Genomic DNA, 19712 nt, shown 5'->3' with positions numbered 1-19712 from the left:
AGGCTAATTCTAAAACAGTTCCCTATAGACAAATCTTTTCAAAAACTAAATTATAAAAAAATTCTTAAATTCAAAAAGTGCTTTCAGCAAATATGCTGATTTACATTTATTCCCATTGATTAGTAGGTGAGCTATTCACTTTAATATGAATAGTCTGATGTGAGGTGAGTCTCCAAAAATAAGCATGGCTAGGTTTGGGGAAGGTATTAAAACAGTACCTGAGTTTTATGACATTAATCAGCAAATAAACAAATGTTTATTGATTGCCTTTAATAATAACTCCATTTGATTTAGCAAATATTTGTTGAGCAGCTACTGTGTACCAGACCTCTCCCGGATGTATTAAGAACTAGGTAAAAAAAAAATGAATAATTTTGTATTATTTGTTTGTGTAGCACTTTATAATCTTCAAAGCTGTTCTACATACCTCCTTCATTCAAGCCTAATTGTAACACTGAGAGGTAAGCAAAGTCTGGAGACTTACTCATTAATTTTCTATTTCCACAATAAATGCCATTTCAAACACATGGTACATGTTCAATAAATGCAGATATTGTAGTCTGTTCTTACCCCTTAAACAAGCCCCTGAATTAGGGTTACCAGATAAAATGTAAAACACTCAACTAAATTTGAATTTCAAATAAACAACAATTATTTAGTGTAAGTATGTCCCAAGCATTATTGTAATACACACTGTATTCATTTAGTGGGGCTGTCATAACGAAGTACTACAGACTGGGGTACTGAAACAACCGAAATTTATTTTCTCATTATTCTGAAGGCTAGAAGTCCAAGATCAGAGTGTCAGTATGTTGGTCTCTTCTGAATCCTCTCTTCTTGGCTTGCAGATGTCCTTTTCTCACTATGTCCTCACACAGTCTTCCCTCCATACCGGTGTCCTAATCTCTTCTTACAAGACACCAATCATATTAGATTAGGGCCCACCCTAATGACCTCATTCTCTCTTGTCCGTTTAAAGGCTCTATCTCCAATCACTGTCAAAATCTGAGGTACTGCAGGTGATGGCTTCAATGTACAAATCTGGTGGGGGACATAAGTCAGCCCATAACACACACTAAAACATAGTTGTTTATCTAACATTCAAGTTTAATTGGGCATCCTTTATTTTTATTTGCTTAATCTGGCAGCCCTACCCTAGAGCTCTCTCCACTGCAGAAACGCAACTATGGGTAGAAACAGGCCAGAATTGTAGCGAAATTCAGTGGGGTGCTAGCCACCAGCAATCAACGCTAGATGTTGTTTAAGGGATAAAGGCACCAGCTTCTCTCCTCTCTCTGGGAGATAATTATGAGTGTGTGCTACAAAGTCTCCCAAAGGTTCCCAGTGGGTTGGAGGCCCCGCTCCCCATTAACACCCCTTACGCTCACATTGGCTTCCTTCCCTTCCCTATCTCTCCTTCTCACACCCCTTCTGCACTTCCTGGAGTCATCTCCCAAATAAACCTTCATACGTATATCTCTGTCTCAGCATCTGCTTCTGAGGGAACTCAACCTAAAACAAAATGCTTATTGAACTACATCTTCGTTTTCAGATGAGAGCTTTGGGGAGCATAGCACATGCTGAAGAGCATGCGGGATGAGTGCGCTGGGCCTTCTTTCCTCTATTCTGCACTGCCTCAAGTACCAATCATTACATTCCTATCCCAAACCACGCCCTGGGAGAGTCCCTTTACAGTATCTTGGTTAATCCTTTCAACTACTCAGTGTTATCTATTGTCAAATTGCAAATGGGGAAATGGATGCTCAGAGAGATTTTCTTTAGTCACATAGCTATGGCAAATGTCTTTTCCTCTGCTTAAAAGTGAATCGAGAACACATAATACCTATATATGAAAAGATAACTACAAACACAAGGCAGTAGGTGGAAGCATATAACAGGTAGCTCAGAGAGGAAGTCTCACGGGCGTCCAAAGAGAGATAAGGGTGAAAATAGGGAAATCTTTATACAGGAGGTTGGACCAGGGCTGAGTCTTAGCAAACATGTTAGGTTCAGCTGTGACAGGAAGTGCAGGGAGAGCATTCTGGGGTGGGTGAGCACAATGCAGTCGCAGAGCTGGGCAGGTGAATATAAGAAGATGAGCAAAATAACTCCATCAGGATATTATCATTTCCCTAAAAACTACACTCTTAAGATTGTCTGAATGATCTGGAATCATGACTATGTCCCCAAGCTAGACTAAAGTAACTCAAACCTATGGGTGAGGCATTTATTTCTTCTCTATCCTCCCTATCCCACACATGACCTTGCCTCATGCTTAAGACCAGAATCAGTCAATTGCTAAACATAGAGGATATTGGTGGCTTCTGCTTGCCCAATATCACCCAATTCACCTGGTAACGGCATTTGTCTTTCCCATAGAGGTCTCATTCCATGCAGTCCAGGAGGGCCTGAGCTGCCCTCATTCCACTCCACCCCTCCCACCAACTCCCCCACCCCTAGGCCCGCTATAAAAATAAACACATAGCCCAGACCTGGCCAATTAAACCACCCTGTACCCCCTTCAGAGCACAGACTCAGGAATAAGCATGTGGCCAGAAACAAGCCAATCATTAATTGTAATTGTTATTAAGAAATAACAAGAAGTACTTCTTCAGCTACAATTAAGGTCCATAGTAGGAGTTAGGGGTTACAAATTAAGGGTTAAAGATCAAAGGATGAGAGGAGGGCTGGAAAAGAGCTAGTAAAGATAAGAGAATAAGCATCTCAGCAAAATCATTTGAACCCCTGGATCTAGCCATATCTGAAGTTAGCTGAACTGAACTCTCTGACTACATCAACAAATTCTTTTTGTTTTAAGAAAAAGAAATTAGACTTCAATTACTTGCTATCAAACAGATGAATGGATAAGGAAGATGTGGTCCATATACACTATGGAGTTTATACCTCCATCAGAAAGGATGAATACCCAACTTTTGTATCAACATGGATGAGACTGGAAGAGATTATGCTGAGTGAAATAAGTCAAGCAGAAAGAGTCAATTATCATATGGTTTCACTTATTTGTGGAGCGTAAGAAATAACACGGAGGACATGGGGAGATGGAGAGGAGGAGGGAGTTGAGGGAAATTGGAGGGGGAGATGAACCATGAGAGACTATGGACTCTGAAAAACAATCTGAGGTTTTGAAGGGGCAGGGAGTGGGAGGTTGGGGGACCCTGGTGGTGGGTATTATGGAGGGCACTATTGCATGGAGCACTGGATGTGGTGCATAAACAATTGAATTCTGTTACACTGAAAAGAAATTAAATTTTTTTTAAATGGGGGAAAAAAATCTTTCCTGGTATACTGTAGAGGAAGTATCTAAAGACTTAAGGAGATTGGAACTCTGAGTCCCTGCCTCAGGCACAAAGACAACAGCCCTACAAAAACTATTTAACCAGCTCCCACAATTGCTTAAGTTCAAATCTTTGTATCAAATATGTGTGTGTGCCCGCGCTTATCCTAGTGTTTCTGCTTTTCTGGTTGGATCCACAGTGGTAAAGGAGAAGTCATTGTCCCTAATTCCATGTTCTAGTTGTAACTTTCGCCCCAGGACCTGGTGTTAGGAGTTAGTTGGACAGTAAGGGCCAGAATCCCCAACAAGAAGATATGGCATCAGGACAGCTAAGATAAAATGGCACTAACATCCTGTTTTGCAACTTAGACAGGATCACACTAGCATTCTGTTTTGCAGCCTTTGAAGAAATGACTTCTGCAAAATATCGTAAAATAAGACAATTAAACACAAGGCATTTGTCTCTATCACAGGCAAGGAGCAGTTAAGACCAAAGCCTCCTTGGGGCGCCTGGGTGGCTCAGTGGGTTAAAGCCTTCGGCTCAGGTCATGATCCCAGAGTCCTGGGATGGAGCCCCACATTGGGCTCTCTGCTCAGCAGGGAGCCTGTTCCCCACCCCCAACCTGCCTCTCTGCCTACTTCTGATCTCTGTCAAATACATAAATAAAATCTTTAAAAAAAAAAAAAAAAAAGACCTAAGCCTCCAGATGTCAGCAAAAAAGACCATCCACACGTTGACATTAACCCAATAGGTAGACAGATATGTGACCAAAACCCTGATTGGCAGGACTCAGCATACCCTGATTGCTTAAGATAGCTCTGCAAAAGAGCTCATAAAACCCCCTAAACTTAGAAACTCTCGGGACAACCCTTTGGGACCACCTCCTTTTCTGGGAGCATGTACTATTGCACAATAAACTTTACTTTGCTGCCCCCATTCTTTGTCTGGTCTACCCCTTCATTCTTTGAAGCAGTGTGACCAAGAACTGTGACCACTAAAGACAGAAAATTCCTGCAACACTGGTGTCTTCCTAATGTACCTTCCTCAAAGTGTTATTACCTGTATCTCTGGAAGAGGCAAAAGTCACATCGATTTTCCTGTTTGACTTAAGAGGTTAAGACATATTAGGCAATTTTAATAAAATCACCATGAGTTATTATCAACCCATTGTTTATGTATAAAAAAGAATAATGTAAGAAAATTTATGAATGTTTTGCTCCAAAATCTATATTTTGTTCAAAAGCATTATCTTGATACTTCTCTTTACTCTGTGAGGGTTTTTTTGTTTAAAGAATGTGAAAAATCTAAAAAATATAAATCCTTTTGGTTTGTATGCAAGTGAAAGAAAAACAAACTGGTTGTAGCAATCAGGCTTCAACCAGAGCAGCAAAGTCACTAGAGTATTGTGGGAATAAGAGATTTATTATAGAAAATAGACCACACACAAATGTGGGAGTAGCTGAGGAAGTGAAGGTCAAAGGATTTGAGAGAGAGTCTCTAACTAGTTCTCGAAAAGCATTGGCATGAGTGGGTTAGTTGGAAGTTGCAGGGAAATCTGAGAGGCAACTATATGCAGCTCCTTCAGTGGGATTGTGAAGGGGGCAAATATTCCCTCTGTGGAGCTAGGACCTCTGTGGGCCAAGTTTTTGCATAAGGGGACAGGAAAGAACTATGCCTGCTTTGGATGAGCAGGGCCAGCAGTTGAAAACTGGACAGTGTGGAGGAGAGCTGGAGTAAGATGGGATCTGGGGCACCTCTGTGTCTGTCTGCCTTACCAGGATGCTCTTCTGAAAATAAGGGTCTTTGGTTCTCTTCAACCTTCCAAATCTCATGGAAGTTGCTCGTTAGCCAACTCTAACTGAGAACTGAGCACAGAAGAGGATTCTGGGAAATGTAATTCCTGGCTTAATGAGAAGTCATACCATCATCCTGCACACTAGCTTGGTAATAGAGGGATTTATTGATACTAGGTGCTACTGCCCCTCGGAACAATTTGTTGCTTAAACTACAGCCCCTGGAGGATTTTACTAGTTGCCAAGTACATTTAGATATGGCCTTAAGAAAAACATATACTGGTCTTTGGGGAGAAGGACGATATACAACCATGAAGCTGGGCAGCTGGGGATGCCCGGCTCGCTCAGGGCAGAACGCCACCCCTTCACAGAAGCTGGGCAGCTGGGGATGCCTGGCTCGCTCAGGGCGGAAGGCTGCCCCTTCACAGAAGCCAGGCAGCTGGGAACGCCCGGCCTGCCCAGGGCGGAACGAAGCCTGCTTCAGGGAAGCCCAGCACCCGGGAACACCCGCTCAGCTCTGGGTGGAACGAAATACCGCCTACTTCCCTTTTCCATTATAGCTCCTTTCTCTTCCCAGAAGTGCCATTTGTCTTTTAGATGAGTCCTTTGAATGTGCTTGGTTAACTATAAACTTTATCCTCCTCCTTGCGGTCCACAAGACTTGTGACTAGCGTTTGATCTTCATCAATTCTTCTGTTGGCTATTGTTTCTATCTAATAAAAGTGAGACTGTGGAGTTGCTCGTGGCCACAGTCTTTTGGACTGTTGCCCCCTGCTCCCAATCTCTTGAAGCTGACTTGTTTGTGCCTAATTCTTCTCCCATTGCCGACTGGAACCGGCAGTAGGATTCCTGCAAGAACTGAGGACAGGAATGAGATTAGGTCTCAGGAATACTAGAAAACAGGAACTCCAACACCATCACCTCTCTCAGTGTCTTGCCTCACTTGCTGGTTTCGACTTACCTGCTTCTTTACCTTCCTCTCCACAGACAGACTTGTTCCCCTGCAGGAAACCTATGCAAACTGCTGACAACTCCTGAGTTTTTATTTATTTTTTAATATTTATTTGTTTATTTGAGAGAAAGAGAGCACAAGCAGGGCTGGGAGAGGCAGAGGGAGAGGCAGAGGGACAAGCAGACTCCCCACAGCACAGGGAGCCCAACATGGGGCTCAATCCCAGGACCCCAAGATGATCTGAGCCAAAGGCAGACACTTAACTTACTGAGCTACCCAGGCACCCCTCTTGAGTTTTATTTCCTACATCTTCCTCAAATGTGTTAACTGGAGAGACTCTCCAAGTTCTTGGTGCCTAGTCCAAGTCATGCTGAGAAAGGACTCAGTAGCCAGCAGACTGGGTCATGTTGTAATATTGCTGCTCCTGCTGTGCCATGTGCATTGGGAAGGAAGGAGCAGTAGTCAGAGGAAAGTAAAGTATTTTTCAACAAAGCAGCTCATATATGGCCACTGCATGGGAAACTACTCTTAATATAACAGGCTCTATGCTAAAAGCTTTGCATGTATTATCTCATTTAATGCTTATGTCAACCCTTTGGGGTTGTTTTCCTTTTTGTTTCCATTTTACACTTAAGGAAATTGAGGCTCAGAGAGAAGATATATTACTGAATGTCTCAGCATGCACAAGTAGTAAGATTGGTCTAGCTCTAAAGATTACTCTTCGTACGACACCAGTGGCTTCTAGTGTTTCAAGGAGCCCCAATAGCTTTATCTGAATGTCAGTATGTGGTAGGTTTTCCCCCAAGATTGCATTTCAACAAAAGTTAACATTTTTTAAAGTTCTTAAAAACCACTATGCCATATTGTACTACCTCCTTTCCCATTTCACAAGTAGCAAAGACACAAAATGATCACCTAAAATACACATCTGGAGAAAAGCTCTGACTCCTGGTACAGAGCTCTTTTTTCTATTCCATACAGCCCCTGTACTCTTGATCATCCACTATAGTAAATATGATAAAAAGCAACTTTTAATTTCTTATATGTAGCAAGAGAAAAGCTGTGTTCCCTCTCAAGTTCATTTGGTTTAGCATAATTAATATAAAACCCACACTTGATATAATCACATAAATTGCTACTGATACTACTTCAGACTCAAGAACTTTCTACACAAAGAAAGGTAAAAGCAAAATGCAACAATAGCTTGGAAGTTCACTGTTTCTTTTCCTTCAAGAATTTCTTTTTTTTTTAAGATTTTATTTATTTGACAGAGAGAGAGATCACAAGTAGGCAGAGAGGCAGGCAGAGAGAGAGGAGGGAAGCAGGCTCCCTGCCGAGCAGAGAGCCCGATGTGGGGATCCCAGGATCCCAGGACCCTGGGACCATGACCCGAGCCAAAGGCAGAGGCTTTAACCCACTGAGCCACCCAGGCCCTTCCTTCAAGAATTTCATTATCAATAGCAACCAATATATATTGAGCATGTTATCATAAAGTAGAAAAAAGTAAGCATATAAAACAGAATCTTAGCCTTTTCTTTTCAAAGTTTTTGTTTAAATTCTACTCAGTTAACATACAGTATGGTATTAGTCTCAGGTGTAAAATATAGTGATTAAACACTTCTATACATCACCCGATGTTCATCACAACAAATATACTCCTGAATCCCCATCACCTATTTCACCCATTCCTCCACCCATCTCCCCTCTGGGAACCATCAGTTTGTTCTCAACAGTTAACTCTATTTCTTGATTTGCCTCTCTCTTTTTTTCCCTATGATCATTTATTTCTTAAATTCCACAGATGAGTGATGGTATTTGTCTTTGATTGACTTATTTCACTTAACATAATACTTTTTATTTCCCTCCATATTATTACAAATGGCAAAACTTCATTCTTTTTTAATGGCTCAGTAATATTCTATTGTGTATATATACACCACATCTTACCCATTCATCAGTCAATGGACACTTGGGCTGATTCCATAATTTGGCTACTGTAGATAATGCTACTATAAACATCAGGGTATTTACATCCCTTTGAACTCGTATTTTTGTATTCTTTGGGTAAATATCTAGTAGTATAATTTCTGGGTTGTAGGGTAGCTCTATTTTTAACTTTCTGAGGAATCTCCATACCGTTTTCCAGAGTGGCTGCATTAGCTTGCATTTCCCCCAGTAGTACAAGAGGGTTACCCTTTCTCTACAACCTTGCCAACACCTGTTGTTTCTTGTGTTGTTGATTTTAACCATTCTGACAGGTATGATGTGATATCTCATTGTTGTTTCGATTTGTATTTCCCTGGTGGTGAGTGATTTTGAACATCTTTTCATGTGTTTGTTGGTCATCTGTATTTCTTCTTTGGAAAAATATGTATGCATGTCTTCTGCCCATTTTTAATTGGATTATTCATTTTTGGGGTGTCGAGTTTTATAAGTTCATTATATATTTTGGATACTAACCCTTTATCAGACACGTCATTTGCAAATATCTTCTTCAGCCTTTGTTGTTTCCTTTGCTATGCAGAAGCTTTTCATTTTGAAGTCCCAACAGTTTATTTTTGCTTTTGTTTCCCTTGCCTCAGGAGACAGATCTAGAACGAAGTCACCATAGCTGATGTCAAAGAGGTTACTGCCTGTGTTCTCCTCTAGGACTTTTATGGTTTGAATTCCTATCAAAATACCAATAGCATTTTTCACAGAGCTAGAGCAAACAATCCTAAAATTTGTATAGAACCACCAAAGACCCAAAATAGCCAATGCAACCTTGAAAAAGAAAAGCAGAGCTGGAAGCATCACAATTCCAGGCTTCAAGTTATATTGCAAACCTGTAGTGATCAAAACAATATGGTACTGACACAAAAACAGACACATAGCTCAATAGAAAGAAGAGAACCCCCCCATCAAACCCACAACTATATGGTCAATCTTCAACAAAGCAAGAAAGCATATTAAATGGGAAAAAGTTTCTTCAATAAATGGTGTTGGGAAATAACATGGAAAAGAATGAAACTGAACCACTTTCTTATACCATACACAAAAACAAATTCAAATGGATTAAAAACCTAAAAGTCTCAGCCTTTTAAATTTGGTTGAGTGGACAGAATATAAACATGGAATATAATCAACCATTTATGCTAGCCTATTTTAGCCACTAATGAATGACACAGAATAGGGAATAACACGGAGGCCTGGAACAGTCAGAAAAAGTATCAGGGAAGGGGGCACATGTGGCTCAGTCAGTTTAGCAGCCTACTCATGATCTCATCTCAGGTCTTGATCTCAAAGTTGTGAGTTCAAGCCCCACCTTGAGCTCTGTGCTGGGCATGGAACAAAGGAAGGAAGGGAGGGAAGAAGGGAGGGAAGGAAGGAAAGGAAGGAAAGGAGGAAAAGTATCATGGGGTACACTGAAACCCTGGACTTTAACACTTATTCCTACAATTTGTTCGTTCATTCATTCATTCATTCAATACTTACAAGTTGAGCATCATACTTAATGCATGTAAGAGTAAATGAGCAATGACATATAGGCTGGATAAGAGGTATGGGAGACTCATAGGAGATATTATCCCACTATCTCAAAATAGTACAAATGAATCTCAAGCAGGCTCCAAGCTCAGCACAGAGATCGATCTCACAACCCTGAGATCATGACCTGGGCCAAAACAAAGAATCAGACATTTAACCGACTGCATCACCCAGGCGCCCCCAGATCTCGTTTTAATGAAGTAAAAGACAACCTGGTCACTGTCTACAAAGACACAGAAAACATCTAAATAAGTCTCTGTAAGAATAAGTGTCTAAATAGCACCCTGTTGAGGACAATCAGGACTGTATCACACAGAGTTGTCTCAAAGAAACAGCACAAGGAAAAGAGGATGTACCCAATACCCCCAAGTTCTTACCATCCAACTGCTTATGAGAAACGTAGCCGGCCATACCACGTTTGTGCTTCAGAAAAGAGGTGTAGATCCTCTGCCACTCTGCAAATTTATGGGAGCAATGAAAAGGGGCAGGAATCACTCAACTGACTTGGGAAATTCAGCCTAGCTGGTAGAAGAAACACTCTTTGCTGGCATGTTAATGTATGTATCAGCAATAGTTTTGGGAAGAGGCCTTGAAATTTATATCACCCCCTACTCAGTCAACTTGGTGCTAGGTGTCTGAGGGAGGCATCTATTTCCAATAGAGAAAAAGTCTGTCTTCTCAGAACTGTAGAAAATCAGAGTGAGGTGGGATGCTGAGATATATCCACAGACAGGACTTGACTAGGTGGGAAGAAAGGGGGGTTGGGAATTCTATATAAGGGGCCCACACAGGTGAAAGTACAGAGGAAGAAATCAGGATGCCACATTCCCCATCGTAACTCAAGTGCTTAGTTCAGTGCCAAATAATAATGGGTAAATATTTGTTCACTGACTGAAAGATATTTAGGAAATCTGCATGCCCAGAATCTCAAACTTGGTCCATAAAATAACTGGCAATGTCTTGGGGCATATTCAAAGCCACAAGAAATAAATGACAACAATTTTACCAAATTTACTGATATAGTAATTTAAATATATGCACATATATTTGTTTTAATTTTCCACATTATGTGTGTATATATAACTAGATTCTTCAAACAAAACATGAAATGAGATTTTTAAAAAATGAAATCTAGCCTTTGCAATGAGCTAGAGTATTATTCTAAGCAAAAAAGGTCAATCAGAGAAAGACAAATACCATATGATGTCACTCATATGTAGAATTTAAGAAACAAAATAAACAACCAATGGGAGAAAAAAAAAAGAGAAAGGCAAACCAAAGAACGGACTCTTAAGTATAGAGAACAAACTGATGCTTACTGGATGGGAGGTGGAAGGGGGATGGGTGAAATAGATGATGGGAATTAAGGAGGGCACTTGTAATGAGCACTGGGTGATGTATGGAGGTGTGGAATCACTGTATTGTACACCTGAAACTAAATTATACTGTCTGTTAACTAACTGGAATTTAAAAAAAAAAACTTCTAAAAAACATAAAATGACAGAAATTTCTTCCTTGCAGTACCTTCAGGTGCTATTTCAGACCCCTGGGAAGGACATGTTCACTCTTTTCCACTATTAGGAATACTGCAATGGGAAAGCTTTAAAAGCATGAGTAATGGGTTCCTATTAAGCAAAAGTAAAAGAAAAAAGTGATGGAAATAGCAGCAAAGAGATGAGTTGTAAGGTTCCTAACCCTTTCTTGAAGAAAGAGTTGTTAAGACTAAGGAAAACTTTTCCTTTAAATCAGCAGTAACCTGGATTATGTGGCCTCCACAATAAATATTACTATAATATGTATGCATATATCATATATAATATGTATTATTAAATTTACATATAATACAACTAATTTAAACATAAATATATAAAATACTTAAGATCATTATATATTTATATTGTATTATACATAGTATGTATAATACTAAAAATAAATGTTAAAAATAGAAATATTAGTTCATATCAATAAGAAAGTGTCTAGCTTTATAAACCACCTTCGGGGAAAAATAAAAAACTGGACCACCAGATTCACTTTAGTATATTTTTACATAAAATTTTACTAGTCTTCAGTGTCAAAATTTGCTCTCACTGCCTTGCTTCACCTCTTTCAGAAATTATACATTGTGCAATTGGGGGCTCCCTGAGATTAACTAGTATGGTCAGTTCGGTGTGGCTCTAAACTTCAGATCTGGATATTGTCCCCCATTTGCTTTTTCCAAAGATGCAGGGCACTTAATTTCAGTATACCTGTCCTACTGTATTAGCTTAAAAAATGTTGGTGACAGTGTGGCTGAAAAGTCAAATGGAAAAGAATTTGAAAGGCTCAGCATCTTCCCTTCTACTGACTTTTTTAGACTGATTCTTAAGAAGAATGTTCCTGTGCAGAATGCCCAGGCTGTGGCTCCTCTAATCTCGTCACCATGAGCCCCATCATAATCAGTGGAGATGGCCACACGGTTCATTCACCCCATAGTGATGAGAATCAAACGTGAAAATGGCTGAAATAATTGGGTCAAATCTGCAGTGGGCCACATAAAAATGAGGGCATATTCAAAAATCATAATGGATCATACTGTCTGTGGGTAAAATAGGAGTGATGATGGGGAAGTATCCCCCAGTTTCAGAAGGACACTAGCAAGTAAAATGATGTAAATCATTCATATTTATATAGGTATGGAATAAAAATAAATAATACTGTTCATTATATAAATTTAGGCAGATTTATATCCCAAACATCTAATTTCCAGCTCATTCCCTCTCATAACAAAAAAGTTAGCCAGCAATGGAAGCATTGGGAAGTCAGAATATTTTAAGCTTAAGTATTATTTTTTAATACTGTTTCATTATGCTGGGTTGGATTTCTTCCATTTGTCATTCCAAATCCATCCTCTGCCCTTTTCTGCTGTGTTCCATGCCATGGGAGGACAGTTTGTTTGGACTGTATCAACAGGCTTCCTTGTTCTCTGACTTCCAGTTTGGCCCATAGAGGGCATGAAAGAAGATCAGAGAAAGGGAGGAGAGTGAGGTTGAGCATAGATTCAGCTCCCCTTGATGAGGTCATTCCTTCACAGAAGGTCATGGCTCTTTCTAGATGGCCTATTCCAAACAGTCTATCTTCAGATTCCTGCAATTAGTTCCTCCTCTTCACCCTGTTATTGCACCACCCCTACTGGTTTCTATAGTCCTCGTCCCAACTTTGTAAACAATCTCTCTAGTAAACTCTCCTCAAAACACCAACCTATTTGACCATGTGTGACCTTGGCTGAATCATATGACCAGCTACAACCTCGAATGAATCATATGACCAGTAATCACTGTTTACAATTCTTTGGCAATTCCTTCAAAGTAATTGTCTGATGATAACAAAAGGTGTGGCTGTGTGCTCCTTTCGGCAGCACATATACTAAAAAAAAGGTGTGGCTGTTTCCCTTCACCTTTTGCATGCTTTCCTTGATAAACCTGAGACAAGATTCATGGAATGCACCTTCTGTATTATCTCAGACCTTCCTCAAGGGTATGAGGCCTTGCCTTTATTAAAACATCTCTAAGTCTAACAGCTGTCTTGGGGATGGAAAACAACTAATTCTGTCAAGTTGATTCAAGTCAGGCCCCTATTCACCAAATGTACTTTTTGGTGATACAAGTCAAGTAGGTCTGCTTATCTAGTTTAATCTTTACTCTTGGACAATTCATTCATTACATTTCCTTGCTTTCTATCAGCTTTTGCTCTGAACCATCTTTTCAAGGATTTACATGCCAAACAGCCTTGGAATGTAGAGATAGTATCTCATTCTAGGGCAAAGAGCTCATTTGTTTCCTGACCAGGATAATAAATTCTCCTTCCAGGGCAAAAGTTGGGCAGGTTTGCCTGCAGGTCATTCTAAAAGGTTAGGGTTTTCTAAATTCGAAATTCCTCAGCTGTGACGCAAATCCACTACATTCACAGCATACACTGGGAGCTTTTCACCTAACCTATGGAACTTGGAATGCAAGGGAACAATGCAGACATGAAGTTCACACTTCCTGCTGTGCTAGAAGTATAAAAGTCCTTTGTCTCTGACCAAGATGTCTATCTTCTATTGGCATTTGTGAAACTATGGCAGGCTAACCTGTTAGTTTGCAAACAGGGTAAAAACCTTACACCCTTCACAGTTCTTAACAATCCAAGGACTCCCACTGTAACTGAACTTACTTGAACTCACTCCTTGGTGAGTCATAGATAGAAACTACAGCAGGTGGAGTTACTGCACAAAGTAAACTTTATTTGCAGCAAATAAGGAGATCATAAGGAATAACTTCCAAAGCCATGACTCCTCAAGTAAGGGCAAATGGGTTCTTTTTATTTAGGGTTAGGATGAATGTTTAGATGGGGAGCTTTGTCATCATATATAGAGGTGGACGTAGGGTGCGGCATGTGACTTAAGGAAATATGCCTATACATACAATGTATGTTATATGAAGGTGGTTTGTGCTCCTCCTTGGGCACAGATTTTAGTATTATGAGGTAAGGGTAACTGTTGGTCACTCCATGGGTCACTCCATGGTCCATCTGTGCAGGTGTTAGTCAGGGTTAAGTTAAAACTGGTCTGATGCCAAGTGATGTGGAGCGTTTCTTTATGCATCTGTTGATCATTTGCATGTCTTCTTTGGAAAAATGTCTATTCATGTCTTCTGCCCATTTCCTGATTGGATTATTTGTTCTTTGGGTGTTTTGAGAAGTTCTTTATAGATGTTGGATACTATAAATGTCTGATAAGACATTTGCAAATATTTTCTCCCATTCTGTCAGTTTTCTTTTAGTTTTGTCAACTGTTTCCTCTACTATGCAAAAGCATATTGGTGAAGTCCTAAGAATTAATTTTTACTTTTGTTTCTCTGGGCTTTGGAGACGCATCTAACAAGTTGCTGTGGCTGTGGTCAAAGAGGCTGCTCCCTGTGTTCTTCTCAAGGATTTTGATGGATTCCTGTCTCACATTGAGGTCTTTTATCCATTTTGAGTCTATTTTTGTGTGTGATGTAAGAAAATGGTCCAGTTTCATTCTTTTGCATGTGGCTGTCCAATTTTCCCAACGCCATTTGTTGAAGAGACTCTTTTTTCCATTGGATATTCTTTCCTGCTTTGTCGAACATCAGCTGACCATAGAGTTGAGGGTCCATTTCTGGGTTCTCTATTCTGTTCCTTTGATCTATGTGTCTGTTTTTGTGCCAGTACCATACTGTATTGATGATAACAGCTTTGTAATAGAACTTGAAGTCTGGAATTGTGATGCCTCCAGTTTTGGTTTTCTTTTTCAACACTGCTCTATTTGGGCTCTTTTCTGGTTCCATATAAATTTTACGATAATTTGTTCCATTTCTTTGAAAAGTTGATGGTATTTTGATAGGGATTGCATTAAATGTATTGATTGCTCTAGGTAGCATAGACATTTTCACAATGTTCTTCCATTTCTTTGTGTCTTCCTCAATTTCTTTCATAAGTATTTTATAGTTTTCTGAGCACAGATTCTTTGCCTCTCTGGTTAGATTTATTCCTAAGTATCTTATGGTTTCAGGTGCAACTGTAAATGGGATCGACTCCTTAATTTCTCTTTCTTCTGTCTTGCTGTTGGTGCATAGAAATGCAACTGATTTCTGTGCATTTATTTTATATCCTGCCATTTTACTGAATTTCTGTATGAGTTCTAGCAGTTTTGGAGTGGAGTCTTTTGGATTTTCCACATAAAGTATCAAATCACCTGCAAAGAGTGAGAGTTTGACTCTTTCTTTGCCAATTCAGATGCCCTTTATTTCTTTTTTGTTTTCTGATTGCTGAGGCTAGGACTTCTAGTACTATGTTGGATAGCACATCCAACAGGACAACCCTGCCATGTTCCTGACCTTAGGGGAAAAGCTCTCAGTTTTTCCCCATTGAGAATGATATTTACTGTGGGTTTTCATAGATGGATTTGATGATATTGAAGTATGTACCCTCTATTGCTACACTGCGGAGAGTTTTGATCAAGAAAAGATGCTGTACTTTGTCAAATGCTTTTTCTGCATCTATTGAGAGTATCATATGATTCTTGTTCTTCACATTGATCGATCTGTGACTGTTGAACCAACCTTGCAGCCCAGGAATATATCCCACTTTGTCGTGGTGAATAATCCTTTTAATGTACTGCTGGATCCTATTGGCTAGTATTTTGGTGAGAATTTTTGCATCCTCATTCATCAGGGATATTGGTCTGTAATTCTTTTTATTGATGGGGTCTTTGTCTGGTTTTGGGATTAAGGTAATGCTGGCCTCATAAAATGAGTTTGGAAGTTTTCCTTCTGTTTCTTTTTTTTTTTTTTTTAATAGTTTTAGGAGACTAGGTATTAATTCTTCTTTAAATGTTTGGTAGAATCCCCCTGGGATACTGTCTGGCCCTGGGCTCTTGTTTGTTTGGGAGATTTTTGATGACTGCTTCAATTTCCTTACTGGTTATGGGTCTGTCCAGGCTCTACTGTTATTTTGGTTTCTATTTCATTGATTTCTGCTCTGATCTTTATTATTTCTCTTCTGCTGGGTTTAGGTTTTATTTGTTGTTCTTTCTCCAGCTCCTTTAAATGTAGGGTTCGGTTTTGTAGTTGAGACCTTTCTTGTTTCTTGAGAAAGGCTTGTACCGCTATATACTTTTCTCTTAGGAACACATTTGTTGTATCCCAAATATTTTGAACAGTTGTGTTTTCATTTCCATGTTTCCATGAATTTTTTAAAGTCTTCTTTAATTTCCTGGTTGACCCATTCACTCTTGAGTAGGATGCTCTTTAGCCTCCATGTATCTGAGTTCTTTCCAACTTTCTTCTTGTGATTGAGTTCTAGTTTCAAAGCACTGTCGTCTGAAAATAGGCAGGGAATGATCCCAATCTTTTGGGTATACTGCTGGCCCATACCTGATCTGATTTATGACCCTGGATGTGATCTATTCTGGAGAATGTTCTGTGTGCACTAGAGAAGAATATGTGTTGCTTTGGGATGGAATGTTCTAAATATATCTGTGAAGTCCATCTAGTCCAGTGTGTCATTTAAAACCTTTATTTCGTTGTTGATCTTTCGCTTAGATGATCTGTCCATTTCAGTGAGGGGGGTGTTAAAGTCCCCTACTATTATTGTATTATTGTTGATGTGTTTCTTTGATTTTGTTATTAATTGGTTTATATAATTGGCTGCTCCCATGTTAGGGGCATAGATATTTAAAATTGTTAGATCTTCTTGTTGGATAGACCCTTCAGTATGATATAGTGTCCTTTCTCATCTCTTATTTTTAGTCTTTGGCTTAAACTCTAATTTGTCTGATATAAGTAAGGATTGCCACCCCACCTTTCTTTTGATTTCAAGAAGTGCTTTTCAAAAGAAGAACAGTTATAGCATGAACTTCCTCCAGGCACACTTCTAATGCCATTAGATATGCTCTGCCTTAAAGCCCAACAGGCACATCAGCCTGGACCTGTTGCAGAGCTCATTCTTGTTCCAGGACCCAGTTAAAACTAGTAGCTGATGGCTTATCTCATGAATGGAGTGGTGCAGCATGCCTGAATGTGGTACAGCTTGCCACCAAAATCCATTATACACCATGCCTTTCTTTGCAATATTTGGTGCAAGGTACTGCCACTTGTCTCTCTGTAGTAGGGATCTCCTAATATGCCTCAAACCACTGAATCCCTCAAAATTTCATCAATGTAGCAGGGCCCTGAACTATCACAGTTTATCTCCCACCCTCCAGTATACATAGTTTCTACTTCCTGCTCACTAGGTTCAATTAACATTGCAAAAAATCAATGTAAAAAGAAAAATGTGATGTTCCACAAAACACAATTAATTAAAGGTATAAGCATAGTCTCTGCTACCTAAATGAAAGCTTCTCCTGATTGGGTGGGAAAAGAATGCATTTGCCAGATCATCGGTCACATGTCAGGTGCTAGGGTGATGACTTGTTCCAGTCAATATACATCTAAAATTATAGCTGCAGTGAACAATACAATCTAATTAGGTCAACAATAATCTATCATTTTCCAAGACCCTTCAGGCTGTTGCTCTGGTCACAAGAAACATTTTATGCAGATATAATAGGAATCACTATCCCTGCTTCTCTCAAGGTTTTTATGGCAGTGGTAATTTCTACAATCCCTTCCAAAGTATCACTTCCCAATTACCACTGGTGTAGAGTTCTAGAGACTCTAGATGGTTTTTCCTTTCATAATAGCTCTCACTCTGAAGGACAGGGAACCAGAATGGTTGCTTTGTTAGTTATCAAGTTTATGTGTGTTCATTCTCACCATATATCCTGTAACTGTAATAATAAACATAGTGTGGATCTGCAGTTTCCACTAGACCCACTGTTAGCTGAATTTGGGTCAAGACCTTATGTAAAGCCTGACGTCCATAAGCACCTACTTTGGTGGACATTTGTAGTGTTTGTGGTCTTTGGGGATCAGTGTAAAATCAGAGTCAGTATGTCATATTTCCCAGAAATGCTGGGTATTTCCCTTTCCTCAATGCACAGTCCCGTGGGTAAATAGCTACAGGTCACTCTGCAGAAAGCTCTTCTCCACCCCGTGGAGGTAATTCACTGTGTAGCTTCCTTCACTATAGTTTCCTGCAGGGTTCTTTTGCAGAGGCATGTAGCCCCCTCCTCTGCTGCAGGGCTTCAGGTCTGTACACTGGCTTAGTTTTGTGAACCTGGTAAGAAGTCATAAATCTCAACAGTGATGTCTAGTTAGTTTCTTCCCAGCTGACCTCAAAGTATTCCTTCTATGTAAACCAGAATTTGAGGCGGAGGCTCATTCATTCCAGAACACCCCTATTACTAGTCTCTGTGGATTCATTGTACTAACTGTATCAAACATGTCTTTGTTAGGATCTACCAACTAGCTTCTTCCCCTCTGAAATTCCATTTTCCCACTGTAATCAGCAAATGCAATTTCTGTGGCATTTCCCACCGTCTTCTCTGAATGTCAGGAGAGCCTCAGAGAGATGCCCTCTTGATCCCTTACCCAGGGCTTGGTGAAAGAAGTGGCCTCTAGGCTTTCCTAGAGGGCATAATTAGGTGGGAGCAGAGCTGGCAACCAATGATAGGTTTTAGAGAATCAAATCAAGAGGCTTCCACTGCCTCCAGTTTCACTGTGAACTCTAGAATGCTGCTGGAAGACCAAGCTGTGCTGGACACCTCATTCTGCCTTCTATACATCAGAGGATGCATCACTGGAGAAACCTAATCACTATTCAGAACTTTAGCTCCAAAGAGATTGAAAAATGTACTTTCTATCTAGGTGGCCTTGTGCCTAACTACAAATCTTTTACTGTGGCAGAAAAGATGAATAGATAGATGTGGGGGAATTACTTCCAGTCGCCATGCTTCCCTCACCTTCTCTACTGATTCCCTCCCATCAGCATTTAAACATGCACTTGTTTTCTGTCATTTTTGTAAGAAAAAATTTCCCTCATCTCTTTATCTTATTTCCATCCCTTTAGTCTATATTCTTCTATATTATGAATTATCCCCAAATACTTATTTATTGGTGGATGTAAGAAAGTCTGAATTCAGCATAGCAAAAGAAGCTATAGATATCCATATGCAATGTATGAAACTGACATTTCGGTGGACTGACCAAAAGTTGAAGACTTTTCCAGTGTCAGATCATTTATTAACATCACCAGATGTGGTACGCAGAATAACTGGCCCCAAAGATGTTCATGTCCTACTTCTAAAACCTGTGAATATGTTACCTTGCATGGCAAAAATGATTTTGAAGATGTGATTAAGGATCTTGAGATTATTTTAAATTATCTGGGTGGTACCAATCTAATCATATGGGTTTTTAAAAGTATAAGATGGGGGCACTGGGGTGGATCAGTTGGTTTGGCATTTGTCATCAGCTCAAGATATGATCCCAGGATCCCTTCTCAATGGGGAGTCTGCTTGTCCCTGTCTCTCTGCCCCTAACCCTAGCTTGTGTTTTCTCATTCTCTTAATAAATAAAATCTTTAAAAAAAATAAATAAAAGTATAAGATGAAGAAAAAAGAAGGGACTCTCAAAAAGAACTCAGCTTATTGTTGCTGGCTTTGAAGGCAGAGGAAGAAGACCATAAACCAAGGATGTGGACATCCTCTAGAAGCTGTGGATA

General features: G+C 39.8%; 1 long non-coding RNA gene across 6 annotated transcripts in view; it reads right to left on the bottom strand.

The window, feature by feature from the left end:
* Positions 1-19712, bottom strand: part of LOC123935034 — a 102040-nt gene that overhangs the window by 66522 nt on the left and 15806 nt on the right. The window contains exon 2 of one of the 6 annotated variants that reach the window (XR_006816869.1): positions 9944-10021. The exons of the other annotated variants lie outside the window; for them this stretch is intronic. This is a non-coding gene — a long non-coding RNA (uncharacterized LOC123935034). The remainder of the gene's footprint in view (positions 1-9943; positions 10022-19712) is intronic. 6 annotated transcript variants of the gene reach the window in all.

Source organism: Meles meles, chromosome 2 (assembly GCF_922984935.1).
Source record: "Meles meles chromosome 2, mMelMel3.1 paternal haplotype, whole genome shotgun sequence".
In the NCBI taxonomy this organism is placed as follows: Eukaryota; Metazoa; Chordata; class Mammalia; order Carnivora; family Mustelidae; genus Meles; species Meles meles.
Note: the sequence above shows the minus strand (reverse complement) of the source record. Positions and strands in the feature narration are given on the sequence as shown.